The sequence below is a fragment of the Dasypus novemcinctus genome, chromosome 14 (genome assembly GCF_030445035.2).
Source record: "Dasypus novemcinctus isolate mDasNov1 chromosome 14, mDasNov1.1.hap2, whole genome shotgun sequence".
In the NCBI taxonomy this organism is placed as follows: domain Eukaryota; kingdom Metazoa; phylum Chordata; class Mammalia; order Cingulata; family Dasypodidae; genus Dasypus; species Dasypus novemcinctus.
Window position 1 is genome coordinate 44,186,834 of NC_080686.1, and position 25,548 is coordinate 44,212,381.

Here is a 25,548-nt window from a genome sequence, read left to right on the forward strand (position 1 = left end):
CTTCATCCCAAAATGCACCCTTCACCCCCTTCTCCCTGTTCTGCTGTTTATCCTGACCTTCCCTAACCTCTGGGGGACAGGTGGTCAACTCATTGCTCTGAGATGGTTAAGCCTGTATGCCAAAGATTAGGGGGAATGTTGTCTTCATATCACTGTACTAGGGGGGTTAAGACTTTAAGACTCTAACCCAAAGATTGGGCAAGGTGTGGCAATCTCCCTGATTTATGTAATCAGCTATCTATGATTTACCACTGCAGTAAAGTCATTGGTGACTAAAGTCCATAAATGCCCTTGTATTACAGTTAGCCCAGTGCTTGCTTGACCAAACAACTGGGCACAATTACCTGGCCAAGCTGACTCATTAGCCTAAGCATCACACCATCCAAGTGGGTGAGAAATGGCAGGCACGAGTCTCCTTGGAGTTTTGCCTTCAATCCCTAACTCTGCGCCTGCAGCCCTGCCACCTGCCCCAGACTTCCATCTTTCTAACCTCTGACCTGTCTGGTATTTAAGTGCTGCCTCCTAGAAGTCTGTTCTCCGAAGGTCACGATATTTGCAAAAGAAAGGCTCAAACAGGAGCTGAGCTCAGAGCTAGGAGCCACTGGAGGCCTAGGAATAAAACTACGAAGGTAATACTTTTCTCTGTTGCTGGACATTTTTTACCTTTGTGTCACTTAAATCTCAGAAACAAGAACATGCTGCTTCCATACAGACAATTTGCTGATGGGGAGATAGTGAACCCAGCTGGAATGGTAAAAAATGGAAGCTTCTCCTGGAGCTGTTGGCAGTGAACTTCTTCACTTGCGGAGAGGGAATGAGGTGAATTGCTGAAAGTTAAAAGTCAGGAGAAGTTACTTCTTGAAAAATGTGCCTGGCCCATAGGAGCTTGGACCTTCTTGCTTTCTATAGGGAGATCTTGGGCATCCATCTTGAGTAGTCTCAGCATCTTCAGGAAATGGTCTGAACTGACTGTAGCACATGGATTTTTTAGGCAACAAGAGCACTGGCACCCAAATGATTTGGGAGCCGCTGAGACAAGCATGCAATGATCTGAAAATTAGAACCAACCTGGTGTGTGGGAGGTGGGGAGAAACCTCTCTGAACTGTGAAAGAACTCTAGGTGGGGCAGAATGCCCACACCCAACGGCAGGTGGTATGTCATGGATAACCAAGGGGTGACTCCCCGGGCATGCTGAATGGGCTCAACTGGCAGTGACCTGGAGATGTGCCTTTGGACCAACCAACCAAACCCCACTAAGGCACCCATTTCTAAGCTTTTTTTTTTTTTTTTAAAGATTTATTTTTATTTATTTAATTCCCCTCCCCTGGTTGTCTGTTTTCTGTGTCTTTTTGCTGCATCTTGTTTCTTTGTCCGCTTCTGTTGTCGTCAGTGGCACGGGAAGTGTGGGCGGCGCCATTCCTCGGCAGGCTGCTCCCTCCTTCACGCTGGGCGGCTCTCCTTATGGGGTGCACTCCTTGCGCGTGGGGCTCCCCTACGCGGGGGACACCCCTGTGTGGCAGGGCACTCCTTGCGCGCATCAGCACTGCACATGGGCCAGCTCCACACAGGTCAAGGAGGCCCGGGGTTTGAACTGCGGACCTCCCATGTGGTAGACAGACACCCTAACCACTGGGCCAAAGTCTGTTTCTCCATTTCTAAGCTTTATGTGTCATTTCTTTTGATCTCCTTTTAGCAACTTTTGAAAAACTTTAATGTCATTCCTGGTGAACTAAGAGGAAGAGGGATTTTCCCACATGTTGATCAGAATAGATAGAAAGATTAATATCTTTCCCACCATCAATGACTGAAAGTTGTAAAACCTGGGGAAACAGGGGAGCTGGGAAGGAAGGGAGCAAAGTCTACCTGAGGCATTGTCCGCTTCCTGCCACAGAGGGCCTTCATGTTGGTGTAAGAAGGCAAACTGTGTCCTAAAGTAAACAGTGTGGACTTCATTAGCAACCATAGAAAGAAAATCCACTGTTCTGTCAAATCTGGTGTCATCTCCAACTTAAGATAATTGAAGTTTAAATGTTTAGCATTTTCGAGTATAAAAATTGCAATGAAATATCCAGTAATAAAAGACGTTGTCATAGACAGAAGCAAATTTGCAGCTTTGGCTTTGCAATCATTTATGTGCGTTGTGAAATGAATTAGCTTCAGTCTAGGCAGACTGTGAGTAATTTATTCTTCTCAAGTTAACATCAACTGTGAAATAGAAAGTGAATGATGACATTCCAGGAACAACTGCATATGATAATTCTTTAGCAGGTTTGGGCAATGTGGAGTAGCTGTCATAAGGGAATATGTCATCTTACGCTCTTTTAATGATGATGATTCTGCTGGGAAGGAACATGAGCAGGGGGGTGGGGGGAGAGTTTAGTGCCTGGGCTCTGTTGCAAGTTAAAGTGAAGATAACAAATACATTGTGAAGTTAATTTAGGGATTGTTGGTAAGCTATAAGGAATTACTTCAAGGATGCTTATAAACAAACCCTAACAATGGTGAAAATGATTGAGTAAATCTCATTCACCTGTGTGTCTACAAAATTATATACACTCTGATCATAAGTGTGAATCAAATTGCAAAATAATGTGACTGGATTCAACTACACCAATTTGTTTATGGTGATTGTCTTGTGGGGTCTTTCGTCCTACTTTTCAATAATTTCACATTACATAAAATTTTTCTATATTTAGAAAAAGAAATTCTATTTTTTTAAAAGTATATTCAACAAGGACTTGTGGGATTGACAGGATGTGGGCGTTTAGGCCAGAAATTAGTCTAAAAAGCTCTCCAGATGCTATGCAGGAAATAGGGCAATTAAAAGGAAATATGACACGAGTTCAGTTTGAAGAGTGAGTGTCTGATGGATAGCCAGTTTAAAGTGTCCAACAGGAAGTTGGATAGACAGATCTGGAGCCCAGGAAATAAATACATGGACCAGGAAAGAAAAAAAAGATGTGAAATCCCTCTAGGTTAGGGTATAAAATAAGAGGACCAGGTGCATAATAGGGGGGAGACTAACATAAAGGAGGCATCAAAATAACAGCAGCCAGTTAAGTGAGAGAAGGGGTGGCATGTTATTGTCCTGGGATTGCAATTACAAATTACTACAAACCAGGTGGCTTCCAACAACAGAAATTTATTCTCACAGTCCAGGAGGCTAGAAGTCAGCAGGGCCATGCTCTCTCCAAAGGCTTAGGGGAAAATCTTCCTTGCCTCTTCTAGTTTCTGGTAGCTCCGGCATTCCTTGGCTTGTGACTACATCACTTGAGTCTCTGCCTACATCTTCATACCATCTTCTCCTCTATGTGTGTGTCTTCTCTTCTTTGCTCTCTTATAAAGATACTTGTTATTGGATTTAAGGCTCACCAAAATAATCTAGGATGATCTCATCTTAAGGCCCTTAACTACATTCTGTAAAGATCTACTTGTCCAATATCACATTCACAGTTTTCTGGTATTAGGACATGAACATATCTTTTTTGGAGATCACCATTCAAACCACTCCAGGGGAGGTGTCAGAAAATCACAAGATGGGAGCAGGTGTGGCTTAAGCCATTGAGTGCCTGCTTCCCACATGGGAGATCCCAGGTTCAGTTCCTAGTGCCTCCTAAAAACAAAAACAGCAAGCAAAAAAAAAACAACTCAGGAGAGCTGACATGGCTTGTTAGTTGAGTGCCAGCTTCCCACATATGAGTCCCGGGTTCAATCCCTGGTCCCAGAACCAAAAAAAAAAAAAAAGTCTGCCTGATCATGTATGATTTACCATTCTCCAAATGCGATGACATTCTTTTTTCCCAGTATAAAAACAAAGATGAATAGCCCTTGTAAAGTTTCTGGTGGAGGATAGAAGCATATAATCAAAATTAGATGCGGGGAGCAGTTGTAGTTCAGTGATCTGAGTTCCTGCTTCCCATGCATGAGGTCCAAGGTTCAATCCCTGGTACCTCCAAAAAAAATTTTTTTTTAATTTAAAAAATTAAATGTGAAGATATAAAAATGTTCTAAATATTACCTAGGCCCAAAAAAGAGGGGAAATTGATTTTTTACAGGATTAAAAAAGTTTTCTGAGTAGAAATTCTGGTTAAAAAATGCAGTAATTCTGGGAAGAGCTTCCTTGACCAAAGGCATGGAGGCCAGGAGATACTTACGGCATGTTTAGAAAGGAAGAATTTGAGTAACATCAGAGGGTAGGGTCTAAAGTGTAAGTGAACAAGACCGTTGCTCAAGAGATTGGGACATTCTGCAGAACATAAAGTGTTTTGTGTTCTATTCTCATCTGGATTGGGAAAACCAAAGAGAGTCTCTGAAAGGACATAATTGAATTTCTGGTTTAGAAAACTTCCTCTTGGGGGAGGATTAATTAAAATGCAAACTAGAGTCTAAGAAACCAATCAGTATAAATTAATTTAATACCATATTTTTCAAAAATAATTCATTAGAAATTAGTCCATTGATCCATTGAAATGCTTCATGATAAACATCTGTGGTCAAATAAGTTTAAGATTCATTAAGCCTATGAGAAGTCCTGCGCTTTTTTTTTTAAAAAAGGGGAGGACTGCTTAATTTTGTGTACCATAGCTTTCTCCAAACTCATTGACAATCACCTCACCCCGTGTAGAAGGCCAACCATTGATTGGTTCCTTTTTCTTTTTGAATGTTGGGAACTTGTCTGTTACTGAATACTTTGGAAACTGTTCTTCTATCTCCCAAGATTTCAAATGTTGTTTAAAAATGTTTTGAACTTAAAAAAAAAAAGAAGAACCACATTTTAGGGATTAAGCTAATTAAGAGACACACTTGCAATGTACTGCTTAATTGCTAAAATAGAAAAATTTTCTAAGTATTATGCTTCATTCTGCCCTCATATTCCTCTTCTCTATCTAAAAGTTCACAGGCCATAGCAATGCTTCAATATTGTTCATCGACTGAAGGAACAAATGTCCCACACTAGTGAAAGATGTTTTTAATGGGGAAAGTGTGGGAAGGGGAGCAGTAGGGTGTAGGGGAATCCCCTATATTTTCGATATAACAATTATGTACTCTAAAGCTTATTTAAAAATAAAGAAAAAAGTTCACAGGCCATTATCTACACAGTCAGGGAATTTGCTCTAGAAATAAGTTTTGAGTCCAGATTCTGAAAGAATGTAGCTCCCTCTCATCCCTGGATTTGCTCCTTTAGTCTAGGTGAACAATGTGTGAAGTATCAAGATCTCACAATTTAACAGAAGACTGAAATATCATGAATATCCTTTTTTTAATTCTCTGTCAACTAATGACTTCACGTATCAGTCCCACTACTGGAAGCAATGAAGTGGAAACTGGATTTTTATTGAGTGTAGTGGTTCATTCATCAAATATTTCTTGAGGGAAGCGGACTTGACCCAATGGATATGGCATCCACGTACCACATGGGGAGTCCATGATTCAAACCCCAGGCCGCCTCGACCCGTGTGGAGCTGGTTCATGCGCGGGGCTGATGCGCGCCATGAGTGCTGTGCCTCGCAGGGGTGCCCCTCGTGTAGGGGTACCCCCTGTGTAGGGGTGCCCCCCGCGTAGGGGTGCCCACCGCATAGGGGAGCCCCATGTGCAAGGAGTGCACCCCATAAGGAGAACCACCCAGCGCAAAAGAAAGTGCAGCCTGCCCAGGAATGGCGCCACACACACAGAGAGCTGACACAACAAGATAATGCAACAAAGAGAAACACAGATTCCTGGTGCTGCTGATAAGGATATAAGCGGTCATAGTTTGCAGATGAAGAGAACTGAGCAGCTGAGGTGAGGAAGTCTAGAAAGAAACAAACCCTGTGCCAGCCTACAGCTGAGACCAGAAGAAGCTGGGCCACAGAGACTTAAGAGGAAGAAGGAAGGAGAGGCCAGGCCCACAATCTTACTTCAACGCATACAACTGACTTGGGTGAGAAAGTACCTCTTACGGTACATTGAGTTGGATTCTTGAGGGCAGTTTACAGTTTAGGTAAACTGTACATTTACCCCACATAATACCCTTTATAAAAACCAACAGTTTTCTGGTACTTTGCATCAGCACCTCTTTGGCTGACTGATACAAAAAAAAAAACAATATTTATTGGATACATATAGCATATTCTCAATGGCTAGGCCTAGGGAAATAAAGATGAATGTTGGGAAGCAGACTTGGCCCAATAGATAGGGCGTCCGCCTACCACATGGGAAGTCTGCGGTTCAAACCCCGGGCCTCCTTGAGGCCCATGTGCAGTGATGATGTGCGCAAGGAGTGCCAGTGCCACATAGGGGTGTCCCCCGTGTAAGGGAGCCCCACATGCAAGGAGTGCACCCCGTAAGAAGGGCCACCCAGCACAAAAGAAAGTGCAGCCTGCCCAAGATGGTGCCGCCCACATGGAGAGCTGACACAACAAGATGATGCAGCGAAAAGAAACACAGATTCCTGGTACCACTGATAAGGATAGAAGTGGTCACAGAAGAACATACAGCGAATGCACACAGAGAACAGATAATGGGGTCGGGGGGAGAGGAAGGGGAGAGAAATAAATAAAAAATAAATCTTAAAACAAAAACAAAAACAAAAGATGAATGTGGTTCAATGCCTACAGTTGAGGAGCTCATTTGATTATTGTTTGTACTTAAAAAATAACATTTTGGCCAACTTTTATTAGGACTTTGAGCAAGTTCTTATTTCAGATTTTGATATAGTGTGGAAAAACCAAACTCACTGAACATTGATCATTCACTTGGCTCTATTCTATAGGTTTGGGAAGTTCAAAAGGGTAGGGTAATGGAACCTATCCCTAAGGAGCTATTAAGTCTATTAAGAAAGTAAAAAGTCATCCACATTAAGCAAGAAAATAATTAAAGCGATGGTACAAAGTACTCACCATAATTGCTTTGGAAATTAGAGAGAGAGAGAAATTAACATGGGCTAGGAGAATCCCAAGTTCTTGGAAAAGACAGAAATTGATTCAACCATGGAAAGAAATGATTATTCTTTAGATAGGCTGCCAGTGGAAGAGACAGCAATTCAGGTGCTTGAAACCATGTGAGAGAAGCACATTTACAGAACTGGAAAAGAGAAGTGCTGCTGGGGGAAGAAATAAGACTGATTGTTACCATAGGGTATAAGGACTCGCTTGGGACTTGGAGGGGATGAGGCTGATATGCTGTGAGCACAAGTTTTTACAAGTATTCTTAAAGAAAGACGAGTAGGTGGATACCAGAAGCAGGGAGAGCCGCTGGAAGAAATGTCATTGCCCTAAATAATAGGGGAAATAGTCAAGAGCAGGGTAGCGCCATGGAAATGACTGCTGCGTTGGCTACATACAGGAAGGGGGCTCCTACCCAGGGAAGAGGCAACAACGATGTCTGCTCTTTTCAGCTTGGGAAAATGGTTGGGGAGTGACACAACTGAGGGAAAGTGATGGCTCAGAAAGGAAATGGAGAAATACAGTTAACAATCTCTTAGGCACAGTCCTAAATCTAAACAGCTCTGAAAAGCCAACATTTAGAAAACAAATCTGATGCAACTCGCTTGGTGCCTAACCTGACCTGAATGAATGTGAGGCAGTTTGGAACATTTACCTACCCTCTTCAGAGTGACTAGTCTCACATTTTGCTGAAGAAATACCACGTTTGATTATGAAGTGTGGCATATGGTACATGCCTTATATTGCCTTTCTCAGATGTGAAAGATGTCTGAAATCAGACAGGTATCAAGGCCTCAGGGTTTTGGATAAGTAATGCTACACCTGTAATTAGTCTGGTTTTGAAAGGTACACTTGTCTGGTTCAAAATGAAAAGGTCTTATGGGGAGCTAGATATACATAGAGTACAGGGGTAAAAAAACATTTTCCAGTAAACTAGAATAATTTCTATATAGTGGAAATGTCAAAATAATTCAGAAAAAAATTCTCACAGGAACACTTCTCAATTAACTTTACTGTTGTTTAAAACAAATTCCACAGCAAGGCTGAGATTTAAGGTCTAGCATACAGTGTAGCCTTGCATACAGATTTTCCTGCATCATTTTTTATCCAAGCAAATTTCTGTGAGAAAATGTCAGCAGGTATAATTTTTGTGTTCTGTTATCTGTACTTTTTGTCTCCACTTCTTAACAATTAGTGAATCAAATCAGTCCAACATAGACAACTGCCTGATTTTGAACGCCCTCCTGAGTCACAGGACAATGATATTTCTTTTGAAGCTTTGTCTTTGGACTACAGCGTTTTCCCCTAAGGCTTTCTTACTTGTTCAAACAGATTTGCCAGAGTTCTTTGCAAAAACTCACTTGTTCCCTTTCCATTTATTTTCTGAGTAATATGAGGAAGAAAGTGAAATCAGGAACATTCCCATGCTAGAGAGAAAGCAAGCATAACTTGAACGATAGCAACAATTTAGAAATAGAAATAGACCTCTGCCAGCTCACACAGTTCTGCCACCTGGACCAGGTTTGATTTATCATTGTTGAAGAGCATGTTATCAAAGCACACGCGTGTGTGTGTGCACATCCAGCATACCCACGTGCACACGCCCCATGGAGAAATAAATGAACAAGTCAAAAGCACTCTTCTCCCTGCCCCCTTCAGTCTTATTAGTACTACAAATGACCTTTGAGGTCTTTGGGAGTCAGTGAAAATCGAACATTTTATTGCAAGTAAAAGTTTGGGACCCGATGAGTTCATCTGATCACCTTTGGGTTTCTTAAGTACTGTGCATTTGTTTTAATGAGAGAGATGGCATGTAAATTACAACTGCTATCCTCTTTCATTCAGCAGGTACTGGCAGAAATATTGTAGTGTAAATAAGTGCAACATTTCCTGTGATTAAACTTTACTGTCATATCTGTGAAAGAGGGCATAGACTGGGGCAGGGAACCCACAAAGTTAACAAGTGAAATGAAACTATCCCTTTTTAGGCATCACTCAGTTCTGTGTGGTCATTTAATTTTCCAACATTCATTCACTCACCCAGGATGTCATGTGTACTTTAGTGTACCTACCATGTTCTTGCCAGTGTCAGAAGTAGCATGAGAACAACAATTTTTAGAGGGAGGAAGATTAACTTTTGATGAGCATTTACTATGTGCCAAATAACTTTTTTGGTCATCTCAGTTATACTTTTAAACCACCACTACAACCCCATCAGTACAGATATTGTTATCGTCATTTTATAAACACGAGACACTGAGGTTTAGAGAAGTAAAAGAACTTTCACAGAACTCACACAGCTAGAAATTGGTGAAAACCAGATTCATTCAATCAAATATTTATTGGCCACCTACCACACATCAGGATACACCATGATACAAAACTGACAAAAGTCCTTATCCCTCATCTCTTTCATTATAACCATGGTTCTCAACTCTAGCTACATACTAGAATCACCTGGGAGCTTCTGATATGAATCTAATCAAACTCATCACCCATCTTTAGTACTTAAATCACAGAATCTCTGGAAGTACAGCCTGAGTTTAAGGATTTTGTTCATTCACAAAGCAAAGGATAGAGAATCTTTTACTTTTTAAAGATTATGTTGCATACAGGGTCGCCACACTCAAAAATCTTACGCTGTACTGAAGTTAGAGATAAATGTGTATAAATAAAACACAATTGGGGCACAATTTTAAGGAAATTCAAAATTGTTTGGTATATATTGAAGGTGTTGGAATTCACAAAATGAAAACCTATTTTTGGAATTGGGATGGGTCCATTGATTTCTAAATTCACAAAGGATGGGAAGATAGGAAGAGGTCCTGAAGACAGAGCATAAATTTGACCAGAAAATGATTCTCAAACGTTGGTGTATATCAGAGTCAACTGCAAAACATGGTAAATTACAGACACCCAGGCCCTATTCTACTTCCACAAGCTCGGGCCCCTCTATTCTTCATTAGCTCTCCTAGTGATTCTACTACACACAATCACTGGAATCGAGCGTGGGAAATTGAAGGACATTATTGGCAGGTTAAAAAGTGGTTGTTAAAGGGATGAGAGAGGCTAGAATGAGTATGGTTTGATGGGGATGTGGGACGGTTGATGATGTTAAGGAAATCTTCATGACTGGGATTGAAGGAGAAGTTAGAAAGAGGACAGAATCCGTTTAAGAAAGGTTTCGAAGAGCAACTAAACAGCTTGCTCTTGGGAGCAGACATGGCTCAAGCTATAGAGCACCAACTCCCACCTGGGAGGTCCCGGTTCAGTTCCCAGTGCCTCCTAAAGAAAATGAGCAAAAACCCCAAGGACAACAACAACAACACCACAACAACAACAACAACAAGACAAGGAAAAATGGGCAGACAGTGAGCTAGAACAAACAGACAATGAGCATAAACAACAAGCAAACAATGAGCAAACAGACAAGGGAGCCAATTCAGGGGCGCTGATGTGGCTCAGTGGTTGAGTGCTGGCCTCCCACATATGAGGTCCTGGGTTCAATCCCCAGTCCCGGTACCTCAGAAAAATCTGATTGTAAGTAAGGAAGTTTTCAAATAAACCCAGTGAGTCTACCTTTGGCACTCACCAAAAACAGCAAACATCAGTATGTCATGTGGGTTAATCCCCATTGTCCTTTACACTTTAAACTGACACGAGAGAATGAGCAGGAGCTATTCAGAAAACCGTGACTCAAAAGAGCCAAATTTAAAAGTTTGCTAAATTATAGGTTTTCTTCATTGTTATACCAGGGTATTGCCAATAAATCACAGGGATAAAATACAAGGAGAAACTGAAATAGGGCACTGAAAAATGAGGCTGTATATAGGGCAAACTAGGTGTTTCAGAAAAGGGTAAATATGGGCACTGTCTACCTTCTGCACAATTTTTCTGTGAACCTAAAACTGCTCTAAAAATAAAGTTTATTATTTTAAAAAATGAGACTGTAGATTTCAAATCCATGGCAGTGGTAGCAAGCCTATGTTGTGCTGTCATTTTGTGAGGCATTGGATCTGTACTCCTGATGTAGCAACCATGAGAGACAGCCTGGAGTTTTAAGAGCTAAAACACATCAAGTTAGACTTCAAAGGATTCCAACAGAGAACCCCAGGAATTTTGTAACCAACAGCTCTGACTTAGCTTTCAAAGACTCTGGCTCACATACATCCTGCATCCCAAATGCCATCAGAAAGATGGGAGAGATGCCAAACAACTATTTGTCCAAGGATGTTGCCAAACTCATCTATGGTTATTATACCTTTGTTGTAGATAGGTAATTAAGCAAAATTTCTCTGTTCTGGACCATTCTGAATTTTCTTTTTAGTGTGTCTAAAATCTGCCAGTTCTCTTTACAGTTTTCTACACCAGTCTGCAGTGAGATGCCACTTCATTCATTCATATTTATTCATTCCATTCAGAATTGATTAAATAAATATATAGAGAGGACCTATGCTGCGGTGCACTGAATTTTGTACCCTGGAAAAAAAATTGTCCTGAATCTTAATCCATTCTTGTGGGTGTGAACCCATTGTAAAAAGGGCCTTTTGAAGATAATACTTTTAGTTAAGGTGTGACCCAACTGAGTGAGGGTGGGGCTAAATCCTATTACTGGAAGCTTTATGAGGAGAAAGCTATGTGGAGGAGCAACAAGCTGGAAGTCAGTGGGACCCAGAAGGGAAATGAGTGGATGCCACCACATGCATTGACACGTGACAGAAAAGCCAAGGACCCAATGCAGCAGCCAGCCCCAGAAGGCCTAGCTGATACCTCCATTTTGTGCTTCTCCCAACCTCAAACCTGTGAGCCAATCTAATTCTCGTAGCAGCTGGGAAACTAATACAGGTTTTGTTACTGAGAGTGATGTGCTGCGACGACAAATACCTAAAAATGTGGAAATGATACTGTGTTAGGCATTGAAACTACAGAGTTGAATAAGACAGAATCTTGTTCCTTTTACAGTCTCATGACATCTTAAAATGATAGCTCAAAATGTAAAAGATAATCAAGGAGAAATGTTTCTAGTCAACTGATGGGACGGCATGGACTTTGCAAGTGTGTTGGAGGTTTTCCTTGTGGGTGCTTGATTTCTGGAAACTTCATGGAGCATAACTTTCATGAGTGGAGATTATAATAGCCATAAATACCTTTCCAGGAGACATATAATGTGAAGCAGTTTCAGGTCTTCCTCCTTCACTTCACCCACTCTCTCCTCTCTTTAATAAGTATGTTTGAATCTCTATAGTATCAGGTGAGGGAGATAGTTATAAAGATTGATACAAATAAAAACAAACTCTAATAAGTGCTTGAATGAAAGGCACTCATAGCAGTGACAGAGAGACGTCACTTAGTCTGGGAAATAAAAAAGGCACCAAATAAAAGCACCTTTGCTAATAATTACAGAAAATTACCAAGTTCTCTTTATGCAGCTGCTCAGTTCACTTCATCAACGGTAGGCACAACATGGTTCCTGTCTATAAAATGTCTGCTTTAAATACCCCAGAGGACATTACTTTTCTTATTTGCATGGCTATCCAACTCTATTTTCTGACTGTCAGGAGGGATAATCTTCCCTTTGTGTGGGTAAATAGTGTATAAGTTGAAAATAGACCCCCCACTGGGCAAAAATAGAGACAACCAAAAGACTTCCTGCTCTAACAACATTAACAGACCCTTTTTGGACACAGAAGTCCAAGATGTTGCTGTTTAACCTTTTCATGTTTGTCTTACAATAGTGGTTCTCATTGAAATTAACTGGGGGGCTTAAATACTGATTCCCATCCCCATCCCCATCCCCAGTGCTTCTGATGGAGCTGATTTAAATGCTTTTTAAAAGCTCTCCAAATGATTCTATGGTGAGCCTGTGATTAAGAACCTCTTAAGCACAGTGAGATCTAGCCACAGATCACAGGGATTCCAAATATGGTCTATATTCTCCAATGTTTCATACGCTCTTGCCTGTTATTCTCTAGGTTTTGTCTTCTACAAGTGTTTGATTCCAGGAAGAAAGGTCCCAGCAGTCTCAGAATTCAAGAAGCATTTATGCCAACCAAATGCTATTGGTCATGGTTGGTTAATACATTCCAGAGACTGAACCTGTTTTATGAAAGGTCTTGCGGCAGAGAAAAATAATTTGGGGTTCACTGTGAAATACTGTATTTGGGTTTGAAATTTATCTAAAGACTGAACATGCTGACACAAAGTCTTGTGGGGATATTTATTGGATCTTAGTCTAACAGAGAGAGCAAAATAAAAATTTGCAGTTATGGGGCCAATAAATTTTGGACTAAACTTCTGAGAACGTAAATTTCTATCCAGATGTAAATATTTTTAAACTATAGAAATGATCCTCAAATATATGTAGTGATCTAATACACAAAAAATGAAGAATCCTCAAAAATCACTATGGTTTACTTCAAGGAAATGAAAAATAAAGAAGGACCTCCACCTTTGAAGAGATACACATACACACACACACACAATATTAGTACTAATCAATACGAAATTACAAAAATGAGCAATTCGAATGATAAGAGCTATGGGAATCCACCTGAGAGAGACTTTGAATGTAATGGTGAGTAGAGCTTCCTGGAGAAGGAAGAGGTCGAGAAAGTAGGATTCAGTCAGGTAGAAAGCAGTGACAAGAAGTGTAGTGCTAATACAAAAAGAGACAAGATAATGGAGGAATGATGCAAAGCTGGTAACGAGCATTGGATGTTCAAGAAACAGTGAGGAAACTGGCTGGCTGGATTACAGGTTGTGGCATCCTGTGAAAGAGCACTGGGTTAGTTCAATGGAACCAGACAGTGGAGTGCTTTTAATTCCCGGTACAAGAGTTTCTACTTTAGTTTCTAGACAATGATAAACCCCAGTGTTCTTGAGGGTATTGATAAAGTGGCATTTTATGAACATCATTTTGTTGGTGGTTGCAGAACGAGAAGGCATGATTAGAGAAGGAACACTAGGTAGGAGGGTTTTGCAATAACTTATCTGTAAGATCACGATAGGCTGTGTTACTTTGATGACTGTGCAATGAAGAACAATGGGGTGTGTGAAAGAGGCATTTCAGAATACGAACCAACAAGCATTGGTCATTGTCTATATGTAGGTAATGAAAAACAGAGATGAGTCAAATTATTTGCAGGGTTTGAGCCTGAGGGATTTAGAAAATCTGAAACCTTGGGAAAGTTTGTGGAGAAACTAGAATCCTTGGGCCCATGTTAGAACATGAACAGAACAGCCAATTCTGGCATTTGTGTTTGGGGAAGGATTTACTCATACTCAACGTATTTTATCTGTTTCAGAGGGAGTTTTTCTGTACTTAGAATTAACACAGCAAATATTTTTTTCAGACAACATAACTCACGAAAAGAGTGGGGTGATGTACCCATTTTATAGTTCAGTCTGAAGAATTCCAATCTATGGAACATGTTTTTGTTTTCTAATTATTATTTTTGGAGGGTTTCCCAGTATTAAGGAAGCAGAAAATTATGTTGAAGCATTTCTGAGAGGGAGAAGTATTTCAAAGTTAAGGAATATTCTCTTTTCCAAAACTCAGAGGAACTTAATTGATTATTTAAATCCCAGAAATCATATAAAATGGAAATGCATTATGCAACTAGTCTTTTTTGTCCCTATAATTATTCTAATATACTTCAGATGAAAGAGGAAAAAAGCATTTTTCCATCTCACCAAATCATTTCTCGCAATTCTTCTAGTTGTACCTTCCTTCTGTCCTCAGCTATTGTCTGTGTGGTTGCCCCTTCTAAATGTTCATTTCATTTATTCATTTATTCACTCATTTATGTATTTACTCATTCACTCATTCGTGTAACAAATATTTGAGTGTCTACTATGAGCCCCATACTGTTCTAGGTCCTTGGATTCAGAATGGAGCATAGATAAGTAAATAAGCAAAGGCAATTTGTGATAAATGGAAGGAGAGATCTAATGTAGGAGGTTAGGGAGGCTCAATATAGGCCACTTAATCAGTTAATGGGAATCAGAAAAAAGCTCCCCTTAAGTGACATATAACCAATAATCTGAAGGATGACTGGGAATAGCCAGGAAAAAAAAAAAGAGAAAAAGTGGGGTTGCAGATTCCCCACAGAGAGGAAAAAAAGTGCAAATATTCTGTGGTGTGAGAAAGAGCAGGATCCTCCAGGGGATCTGGAAGTTCAGTGTGATAAAAGTAGGTAGCACCAAGGTGTTGCAATAGAAAAGAAGAAAGGGCCAGCCAGGCTACACATCGTGGTTTAAAGCAAAGCAGGCAGTATCCTAGGCAAATTGGAAACTGTTGAAGGGATGTAAGGTGGGTGTAATTTGATCTGATTTGGATTTTAATAAGTTCACTCAGTCTACTCTGTGGAGTGTGGGTTGGAGGCTAGATGACAGGAGACATGTTAGTCGTGGTTAAAGGAATTAAGAGTGGGAAGTGCCTGGACCTAGGATAGCAACAGTGACATAAAGAAACCTGCATGAATGTGTGCAAAATTTTAGGAGAATTGAGGGGACTTGGGCATAGTTTAAATTCCAGGGAAGGTGTTTTGATTATGGTTTTGGTTTCGGTTTCTTTTGTTCACGGATATGTCCCAAATGCATTGAACAGTACCTGGCACATAGCAGAAGATCAATTGAGTGAATCAATAGTTCACTCATCTATTCGATGAGTGACATAATTAGATATAGTATGTAAATTAGAAGAATGAGTTAAGAATATTTCCCAGGTTTTTGGCTTGGGGAACTGGGGACCCCGTGGTGCCACTGACTGAAATAGGAAGTAATGTGGGGGTGGGGTAGGGTAGGAGCAGCAAGGTGATCAATGTTTTAGACATGTTTAGTTTGACATATCTTTGAAACACCTGAATGAAATATGAAACAGGTAGTGTAAACTCAGGAGAAGGATCTGGACTGGGGATTTATACTGAGTATTCAGTATAAAGATGAAAATGGAAGCCATGATCCTGTTGGTATCACCCGCCAGGCAGAGGGAAACAGGAGGGCCTGGGCTGGCACCCTGGTGCACACTGACATTTAATGACCTAGAGAAGAAGGGATTTCTGTCTCTCTCCAAAAGTACCTAACTACCCCCCTTCTTTGCTGTGAGACCTGTGTCTTCCAGGGGCTCTTATTTAATTGATCTTGACTCAAGAAGGAGGCAGGCAATTTCTATAATTTTTTAAATCCCTTGATGTTCTGGAATTGTGTGTCTGGCTGATCCCTTCATTACCCTAAATCACTATAACCCACCAAGATTCTGGAGTAAGGCACAGCGCTAAAGAATCAATTTATACTATATTATCATTTAATATGGTAATCATATCTCAGAGTCCATAGATTTTTCACATTCATCTAATTTGATTGTAGTTATCAAGTTTGTTCCATAGAGCAGAATTATCAAATTTAGAAAGGGAAGAGCCCATTGAAAGCATCTAGTATCATGTTTTTATTTTACAAAGGGAAAAAGGGACTTACCCAAGACCATTTAGTAGCAATGACTTGAACATGGTTTTTCTAGCCCAGTTAAGGCTTATCACTGTCTTATGCATTTCTGTGTTTGACTTCTGTGCTCATGTAGATTAAAACTCCTTAAAGGCAGAAACCACATTACTTTCATATTGTTTCCTGACCCTCGCTGCACCTAGTACGTGCTCCAGATGTCAAGAAGTAGACAAGAAACACTGGAGCTAATGCTCTGGAGGCCACAGGGCAATTGTACAAAAGTAGGTGGACAATTTCCTTGCAACAGAGCAAACGTTTCCTTCACTTGTATAACTTTGGTGTCAAGATGCAGGTGACTAGGAGAGGCTAAGTTCATTATTAAGATGTCACATCAGCTTTGGAAAACTTCTTGAATTGACCTATTCTGTTGGATAATTCAGCCCCTTTCACCGCATCCACACACAGTGTAGCAAAATTAAGTATTATTGTAAAAAATCAATAACAAACATTATATATGCACATATTGTGTGTGTGTGTGTCTATATGTAGGTATATACATATATGTATATCAAAAGATAGTTTCTGAAAACCTAAATCTCTACAAATTCTCAGTCTAATTATTGCAAGAAGTATCCCTCCAGTCATTTAAAGAATCTGGAGAGGACTCTATTTTTCTACAGGAGACCTTCAGGGAACATGTCACAGTTTCTCCTGCCATAATCCTGTGATGCTTCTCTTCTCCACTGATACAGTTATTCTGAGGGAGCAGTTCTCTTCTCTCAGTTTTCCAGGGTACCTAAACTTTCAGAGGACAACAACAATAATTGTAAGAGATTGTTGAATTCTCTGACTGGATGTGAGAATAATAACAGAACCCCATTTTTGAAGGCCTACTGTATACAATGCACTTTACTAAGTGCCTTGTAAAGTCCAAAGTACTAGCACCAGACAATGGTTCAGTTGGGGTAGGAAAAATTTCTTTTTCCTTTTTAATTTTTTTTAATTAGCAATATAATGCTTTAAAAATGGAAACCTTAGTTTTAAAGTGAAAAAAAAAAAAATGTCTGTAATTTCCATAACTCCCTACTGGATAGATATAGTAATACTTTCCTGATATGGACAAAATAAATCTAGTCATCTTCCAAATATTCTAAGACACTAACATTCTCCCTCTAAGTATTTGTTATCTTTTCCAGGTTGAAGGTAAATAATTTCATGAACCTTCTTCACATAAAATGGTTTCCTGTTCCAAAATCATTCTGATCAGTCTCCTCTGAGCATGCCTCAAATTTTCAAAGATTCTCTTAAAATATGGCACCCTGAATTTTAAAAATCTCCAGATGGAACTTGATCCAATTACCATACTACATTACTGTAAGTTAGATTAGTTTTCTAAGAAATAATAAATGAACTCGGTTGAATCTGAAATGCATTAGTCTCTAAGTGTTTTTTCAAACTACGGGGAGGTCCTGGTTAACATCTATGTTAAACATGCTAATTTTTTTAAAAAAAGATATTATTATCCATTTTGTTTTCTACAGAAGTCTTATTAACCAAAGGATAAAAATGAAGCATTTATTATAAGGAACAGTGTTTATTAGAAAATCATTTAAATTTGGTTTTAAAATCTTATACAGCACTAATCAAATACATGCTCATTTTCGTCTGTGCTCAGTCCTGAGCCCTGAAAGGTACAACCTTGAGCATTCCCCCGTGGGATCCCATCCCAACCCACTCCCCATTCTAAGAAGCTTACTCAACTATTGCTCTCAACACTTAACAATTCTCTTCCTGGTAGGAGTTCCAGTGATAAAATTTTCTTCATCCTGTAACATTCACAGTAATGATTTGTGCCTATTACAGAGTGGTATTCTGGGAAATGCACTGCTGGCCTGTTGATCCAAATATGGGATCAGCAAAAACGTAGTAGACCTGTGTTCTCTTCTGTTCATTTATGGACCTAGGATCCACTGCCTTTTCCTAGGCCAGTATGATAAAGGGTCTGGTTCAAAGGGGGCCAACAGTGATATGGTATAAAAGGTGCCCTTTCCTCACCTGCCTTGCCCTGTAAAACTATCACAAAGATGACATTGGGAATCTGTGACCCAGCCTTTACAGAAATAAAAAAAGTAAGTCTTGCCCTGGTAATATAGACGGTGTTCTGTTGACTGTTCCTGGGAGTTCTAGAAAGGTTTGGGTTAGCAACACTAATTCTGCCTAGGCTGGAGAGAGGTGCAAGCCACTGGGTACTAAAAGGGCTATAATTTGTCTGCAGGCTGAGGTGATCAACCTCCACAGTCCAGGAAGGAAGCAATTTGATTGCTGAACTACTGAACCATAATTCACAAGCAGAATGGACTCCCAAGTAACACAGTTCCTTGTAGGAACATAAGGTTCAGACATCATTACATGAAAAAAGTGATATGCTCTGTTTATTTATTCTTTCTCTCCCTCTGTTCTCATCCCTATCTAAATCACAATCTCTTTCCTTGAATTCATTTTGGGAAAAAAATTCAAGAAAAATATTTTCCCAACAAAATCTCTCAGCACGCCCTCGACTGTGTTTACCTACAGCTGTAGCACTGATCTCTTGATATGAACAGACTTACAATAAAAAATCATCAACTAAAGCAGTACAATTGGCCCCACTGTTTTCCCTTTGGCAGATGATCACTCCTACTTTCAATCTCCCTCATACCTTACTTGTGCTGAGATGACAGGATTTGGAGAGAGCCAGCATATCTCCAAATTTATGAGAAGATTTTGGAATAAAGCCCCAGACTAACACATTGAAAGAAAGAAATTAAATGTAGCACCTCCTCACATAGACAAGACGTTCTTGGCCTTGTTTTATTTACCTCAGAAAAGTTGTTTTACATCTTAGTTACTGCATGTGCCATCCCTCTGCCAGCCAAACAAAACACATCCATGAGCTATATTCAGCCAGAGGAACCGATTTTACAAATCCTAATAATACAGTACATGAAGGTTTTGCAATTTCTTCCAACCCATATTTCATTCCTTTTGTACTCCTCAAGAACTCTATGACAGCCCATGAACCAGGTTTGATTGAGGTCATTATCTCATTTAATCTTCTCAACAACCCAATAAAAGAGTTATCGCTGTCCTCAATTTACAGAAACAGGTTTCAAGAGATTCAGTGACTTTCCCCAGGGTCATACAAACTAGTAAGGTGGCAGAGCTAGGAAAGGACACAGTCACATTAAAGCCCACACACTTAATGATCATGCTGGGCCATTCTCTACAGCAGTGAAGGAAGCAGTGGTAACCTTTCTTGCTGAATTGGTCCTTGTCTACCACATCTTTAGGGTGTTCCTATAAACTGAACGTGGGTGTCCCTGTTATTGGTACTGAGGTGGGAAGTCCTGGCCAACTTTCCCAGCAAATGAGTCTTCTCATCCCACTCCAGCATTGGATCACCTATCAGGGATTTTATTTAACTTTTCCTTAGAACTTTTTTGGCCCTTCCCTAATCCCAACAGTCTGTGAGGTTTGGTGGAAATTCAGCAGAATTCCCTTCTAGTCCCCAGTCTACCTTTTGTGGCTGTGAAACCTTAGTAGGCAAGTCGTAACTGTTCTTATTTCCTAATCTCTAAAGAAGAGTAACTACCTCCCACTCTTCCTGAAAGAATCAAATAATGGTAGTTTATATGGAAGTACTTTGTAAATAGGAAATAAATGTATATCTATATAATACAACATTACAATTTGTTCCTTTGGCCAGAACCGCCATCTTGTGGTAATTCACCAAAATGACAAACAGGGAAAGAGGAAAGGAACCCACTATGGTTTTCTAGCCCTTTTAGAAAATACAGAGTTGTTCCTATGGCCACATATATGCGAATCTACAAGAAAGGTGATATCATAGGCATAAAGGGAATGGGCAATACTCAAAAAGGAATGCCCCACAAATGTTACCATGGCAAAACTGGAAGAGTACAATGTTACCCAGCATGCTGTTGGTATAGTGGTAAACAAACAGGTTAAGGGCAAGACTCTTGCCAAGAGAATTAATGTATGTGTTCAGCATATTAAGCACTCTAAGAGCCAAGAAAGCTTTCTAAAACGTGTGAAGGAAAATGATCAGAAAAAGAAGGAAGCCAAAGGGAATGGTACCTGGGTCCAGCTAAGTGCCAGCCTGCTCCACCCAGAGACGCACACTCTGCGAGAACCAAGGGAAAAGAGCCTGAGCTACTAGAACCTATTCCTTATGAATTCATAGCATAAGAGGTATAAAAAATAATAATAAATAAAAGGCTTGTGGATTACAAAAGTGTTAGGTCTTTGATTTTCTCTTGAGTAGAAGTATTGTGTTCCCTCCCTAAAGAATTTAAAGCAAACCATGTCCTAACTCATTGGGGAATAAATGTCTTTACTGTTAAGAAAAGAACAAAAACACATTACAATCTTAAGATTTTAAAGTTGGGTCAATAGGTTAGAGCCAATATACCCACTGACAGACAATGAAATTGCATAAATTAATTTTGCTTGCCTTATTGGTATGGTGAATGATGCTTTAAAATGTATTGGTGTTTAAAATGCTGATGTAACCAGAGGCCTTTAGTAGAAACCAAAGTGGTTGTCAAACAGGTTTTACTGTTCTGGTTTATTGTGTGGTGGTGCAGCCATATTAAACAATCATAAGGTCAAATGGAGATGCACAGCATTAAACCTTGGAGCCACAAGAGCTGGCATCTAAAATATGTGAAAGTCTGATTCTGTCTTGTGACAGTAGTAGGTGACTTAGCAATTCTGTCTTAGTGTTCTCTTTGCTGTGGACTTAGCATTAAAAGAGAGCTAGGGTTCTGCCTCCTTTAGTCTATATCTCCCATCAGAGTAAGGAGACAAAACTGCAGGAACTGCAAAAAGAATGAATGGCTAACTTCAAGACCAAGTATGCAATACTGAGTCCAATTTATTCCAAGGAGTTTTTGGAATGAAATATATTCCCTTAACTCTTTTTTTTTTTTTTTATTCTTTTACTTTATTTTTTTTTAATTATTTATTTTTTTTTAAATTACATTATGAAAAATATGAGGTCCCATTCAACCCCACCGCCCCCACCCCCCATTCCCCCCACAGCAACACTCTCTCCCATCATCATGACACATCCATTGCACCTGGTAAGTTCATCTCTGAGCATCACTGCCCCCCATAGTCAATGGTCCACATCATAGCCCAGACTCTCTCACGTTCCATCCATTGGGTCCTGGGGGGATCTATAATGTCCCTTAATTGTCCGTGAAGCACTATCCAGGACAACTCCACGTCCCGAAAACGCCTCCACATCTCATCTCTTCCTCCCGTTCCCCTATTCCCTTAACTCTTGATGAGGAAAAACAGTAGCCTCTTGCTAGTCACAGAAAAATTCCTTCTGGGTAATAACTAGCATTTTCTTTATGTTACAAAGTGCTTTCAGATGTGTTATCTTCCTTTATGTGAGCAAGGATTACTCCCTTTTAATAGACAAAGAAGCTAAATTTCAGAGAGGCTAAGTTACATAATTAGTAACTGGCAGAGGCCAAACTTGAACTTAAACCTTCTGTTTCAAAATATCATAGTCTTTTCTTCTACGCTCCAGTCTTTGTAAACTTCATCAGCAAAATGCTAGTCATTTAAAGCCACCGCTTTGCATTCCATGGAACAACTAACACAAGGCAATGTGGTTAATTTACAAAAACCACTCATTGCAGATTTTACAGGATAACCACCAATTTTAAGTGTTAATTCCTGTTGTCCTCCAATAATTCTTGAACCTTTTGGAGCATACTTCCAAAAATCTACTCTCTGAAGGCATGACGTTATGGTTTTCCAAAAAATTGATATGATTCTAACATTATCTTCTAAGTGCTAGAACTTACTTACCTGTGTATGCAGTTTCTCTTGACCTAGAACAAAAGGATTTTAAGGACAGGACCATTTTTGTGTGTGTGTGATGGACAGGAGGTAGGTGGGAAGGGAGATTGGGAAATGGGGGAGGAAAATGTTGGGTTGAGGTTTGGACTGGTTAGTTCAGGTGTCCAAAATAAGGGCAATAGAACTCTAGCTGCTTGTTTTCATTATTACATCTATTTGTGTTTCGCTGGTAATTCAATTTGAACCATGTTTTAAACTTTAGTATGCCTTGGGTGATATTTGTAAAACCTTATGTGTCCCTTATCTAATTACATCCTAGAATGTTCTATCCTAGGCAAATTGTGTTTGCAAAGAGGTCAAAAATACTCAAAAGTTCTTATGTCAGACAAGCATGTAATGAAGCCTGGAATTATCAAACAATTAACAAGGAATGTTAGACAAATCGGCCAGTTGTACCCTGACCTACAGATCTGCACATAGCCCCAAAAGGAGCTGAATCAATCAGGAACTGTTCACTAGCCAGCATTGGTATTAACAGGTGGAGGATCAAGAGCTAGTACTTTCTGCCAAGTCAGGCAGGTAAGGCCATAGCAATCACTGTCTCCTGACCAGCCCAGGGTCAAGTTCAGACCGGACCCTGCTCTTCCGGAGTTTCCCCAGGATGGGCAACTGCAGCCCTGGTTATCTAATCTGAGAGGAGCTTTTGACACATCTCTTGTTTTCCACATGGAAAGGGCCTGAACAGCTGTGGCATAAGACTTTGTATCCTTAATCCAGGGAGTGAGTAAAATCCTGGAAGGCAGTACTATATTTTCTAAAGGAATACCTCCCCATAAGAAGCAGGCTTCAGCCTAAGGGATTAAGACTTGAGTGCTCAATTTCATCAGCCCCAAGTGGGTTCAATTTAACTTTATTTTTAAATAATATCACTTTCTATTTCCAGCCCTTATTCTACCAGTGGAATATATCAATTTTGGGTACCTTCCTCCGTTACCCAAAGTTGAGGTGGAGGTGCTTTGCGCCTTGGGTCATCAGTCCACAAAGCCTCCTGTGTACCTGAGCCCTCAGGTGATGTGTCCTCACAGCCACCCCCTGGCCACACTTGAGAGCGGGGCGTCGTGGCACAGCTCCCGGGCTCTGCTGGGTGGCAGGAACCCCCAACAAGAGCACCACGGCTACCCTCAGGCCATTCTCTTGCTGGGGTTTTGCGCCTCCCCAGACCTCTGGCTCAGAAAGTATGACACAGCGCCCCTTTCCCAGGGTCTCACTAGTACCTATTCTTTCATCACTCCCTTTCCTTTGCTCCTCTTCTTACCACCCACTGAGTCCTTTATTGGGTTAGCTTTTTGGTAGAGGATGAAGAGGTCCTAAAATGTTTCCTGTTGGCTCTCCCATGCAGTTTATTTGATCTGAAATTCTCTCTGGTCCTCTAGTGCTGTTACTCTTAGAAACTTAAGCCAAGAGACTCACTGGGTTTTATTCTGCTTTCTCCTCCACACCCCTCCCTAGAGGCAACAAGCTTGGGCTATCTCTCCACCAGAGTGGAGTGGGGGAGAGGGGAATAAAATAGCCAAGGAGCCACAAAAAAGGACATAGGTTTATAGAGTAAAGGAATCCACATATCCAGAATATATAAAGAACTCTCCAAACTCACAAATAAGAAAACAAACCAACCAATTCATAAAATGGGCAAAAAAAAAGGAATACTTCACCAAACAGCACAAAAAACCATATGAAAAGATGTTCAACATCACTATCCATTAAGGAGATGCAAACTAAAACCTCAGTGTGACCACTGTATACCTATGAGAATCGCTGAAATTAAAACGAACAAAAAACAACCATACAGAATATTGGCAAGTATGAGGCACAACTAAACCTCTCATACACTGCTGGTGGGGATATAAAATGGTATAGCCACTTTGGAAAAACAGGTGAGCAGCTTCTTAAAAAGTTGAAGATACTCATACCACTCCATTCCATTCCTAGGATTGACCCAAGAGAAATGAAGGTACATGTCCATACAGACACTTGTACTTGAATGTTCTGAGCAGTTGTATCTGTAATTGTGAAAAACTGGAAACAACTCTAATGTCCATCAAGTGATTAGCCATACAATGGAATACTAGTTGGGAATAAAAAGTAATGAACTGTTGATGCACACCACAACATAGGTGAATCCCAAAGTACTTATGCTTACTGAGATAAGTCAGACAGACGAGAGTATATACTGTTTGATTCCATTTGCATACATCCTAGGAAATAAAAACTTTGACAAATGAATGTTTGGAAGTGAAATTTCTTGAGAAGTTTTTTAATGATACGAAGTTAAAGGTTTTAATATATTTTCTTTAGTAATGATCTGGATATTTCTGTTCTTAAAGAAAAAAATATAGAAATGTCTATTGTAATTTTCATTTATTCTATTTTCTTTAGTCTGCTGAAAAAAGTCAAAGTAACAGTTGCTTTTGAGAAGCTATTTCACAAAGGAAATTGTGCACTCTTCTGAGACAAGACAGAGGTAAACATACCATTTTAAAACTAAAGAAATAGATAATGCAGGGCTCAGACTACAATCTCAGGGAGAAAGCTCCCAGGCTCTCTCCACAGGTGTTCACAAAAGTCATGACTGCTTCCCTCCCCCCTACCTCACACTCCCACTCCCCTAACCTTTGTCCCCACCATTCAAGTCTCAGTGAGTCCTCAGATCACAGCCTTGACATCAGCTTCCTGACCATAGAGAGCCTTCTGTTGGCACCTACTGATGTCTCCCTTGTTGGAATTGCCATAGCCACAAACTGGTCTGTCCCAGCGGCTGCTGCCTCAAAGTCAGGGAAATAATCTCGTTTGGCTGGTTAAACCCTGGCATTCCACCCATGCCCTCCTGCTCACCACACCTCACCCAACAATTAAAAATGTCTCCAGATATTGGTCATTGGTAAATGTCACAAGACGGGGTGGAGAACAAAAGTAGCCTCAGTGGGAACTTGTGATATACACTTTCTCAGTTTACTTGCTTCCTCCTGGGGCAATTGGAAGATGTACAAATCCCTTGGTGGCTGGACAGGAAGACATTTTGGGGAAGACATTTTGAGTGATGCCACCCTGGTTCTCTCCTTCATGCCACCATACTTGTGCATCTTGACCCTCACGTCCTGGTGACTTACTTCACATGGTTCTTGCCTAAGAGAGTAAAAACCTGATTATTATTGAACCTCTATGATTACATTTTGGCTATAGGGGCCAACTGTCAGTCTCAAGTTACCTCTCTCCAGACACCTATGGAAACAGATCCCTACTAGCCTC

The 25,548-nt window shown here is 40.3% G+C and overlaps 1 pseudogene; it reads left to right on the forward strand.

Moving 5' to 3' along the window:
• Positions 1-11,120: 11,120 nt before the first annotated feature.
• On the forward strand, positions 11,121-20,613 carry LOC139436382 (large ribosomal subunit protein eL21-like; annotated as a pseudogene).
• Positions 20,614-25,548: the final 4,935 nt, after the last annotated feature.